Raw genomic sequence first — 1,651 nt, forward strand, 5'->3', positions numbered from 1 at the left:
GTTTCTGTAGTGTAGTGGTTATCACGTTCGCCTCACACGCGAAAGGTCCCCGGTTCGAAACCGGGCAGAAACAGCCCTTCTATTTTTGTTTAGTTTATTAGTTTATTTCATTTCAACTTATGTTTAGTTTAGTTTAGTTTAGTTTAGTTTAGTTTAGTTTAGTTTAGTTTAGTTTAGTTTAGTTTAGTTTAGTTTAGTTTAGTTTAGTTTAGTTTAGTTTAGTTTAGTTTAGTTTAGTTTAGTTTAGTTTATTAGTTTATTAGTTTATTTTATTTCAATTTAATTTATTTTTATTTTATAGTTTAGTTTAGTTATTATTTTAGTTTAGTTTAGTTTAGTTTATTTATTTATTGTTTTATTTTATATTAGTTTATTAGTTTATTTTATTTTATTTCAATTTAATTTATATTTATTTTATTTTTTATTTTATAATATTTTATAATTTTATAATTTTATAATTATTTTATAATTTTATAATTTTATAATTTTATAATTTTATAATTTTATAATTTTATAATTTTATAATTTTATAATTTTATAATTTTATAATTTTATAATTTTATAATTTTATAATTTTATAATTTTATAATTTTATAATTTTATAATTTTATAATTTTATAATTTTATAATTTTATAATTTTACAATTTTACAATTTTACAATTTTATAATTTTATAATTTTATAATTTTATAATTTTATAATTTTATAATTAATAACTGAAGGCCAGCTGAAGGCATTTGCTGTTGTCTTCCCTGATGGTGGAAGGAGCGAAACAAACAAACGTTTGGATTCCATCAGCTGTGCTTCAAATCCAGTGGTGGGTTTCAAATTTTTTTAGAACCTCTTCTGTAGGTGTGGGCTGCTTTGTGGGAGTGGCTTGCCGGTCATGTGACTGGGTGGGAGTGGCTTGACAGCCATGTGACTGGGTGGGCGTGACCAACTTGTAAAATGTGGTAAAACTCACTTAACAATGCTCTTGCTTAGCAACCAAAATGTTGGCTCAGAAACTCTGGCATTTGAAGCACGCAAGTCTTAAAGCTGTCAAGTTACAAGGCCCTTGCACCCCTAACCCTTTAGAAAAAAACCCCCAGGGGTGTTCAAACTTGACAGCTTTAAGACTTGTGGACTTCAACTCCCAGAATTCCTCCTCCAGTCATGTTCGCTTAGGAACTCTGATACTGAAGTGTGCAAGTCTTAAAGCTGTCAAGTTACAAGACCCCCTGCACCCCTAACCCTTTAGGAAAAAAAACCCCAGGGGTGTTCAAACTTGACAGGTTTAAGACTTGTGGACTTCAACTCCCAGAATTCCTCCTCTCGCTCTTCATCTTGATGATGTGTGGATGGGCGGGGGGAGGGAGCTGGAACCGATTCTAAACAGCACTGTAGATTTGTGGAACCACTTCTATAAAAGAGGTTAGAACTGGCAGGAACCCACCCCTGTTCAAATCCATCTCTAACTTGGGTTTCCCCAATAGAAACGGGTATTAAGGATGAATATGCAACATCTCCAGAGGTTCTAAAACTGGAGGAGATTGTTCAACCTAATTTGATTGGTTTGTAAAATCTGTTTTGTTCCAATGGATGGTCCATAGTACCTATCCAAACCCAAAACTCTGGGGGTCCTGATTGGGCAAAAGTGGAGGAAGTGGTA

General features: G+C 31.7%; 1 non-coding gene across 1 annotated transcript; it reads left to right on the forward strand.

Annotated features, from left to right (window-relative positions):
- On the forward strand, positions 1-73 carry TRNAV-CAC. Its single transcript has one exon. It is a non-coding gene; the product is annotated as a tRNA-Val (tRNA).
- Positions 74-1,651: the final 1,578 nt, after the last annotated feature.

This window comes from Thamnophis elegans, chromosome 2 (assembly GCF_009769535.1).
Source record: "Thamnophis elegans isolate rThaEle1 chromosome 2, rThaEle1.pri, whole genome shotgun sequence".
Lineage (NCBI taxonomy): Eukaryota > Metazoa > Chordata > Lepidosauria > Squamata > Colubridae > Thamnophis > Thamnophis elegans.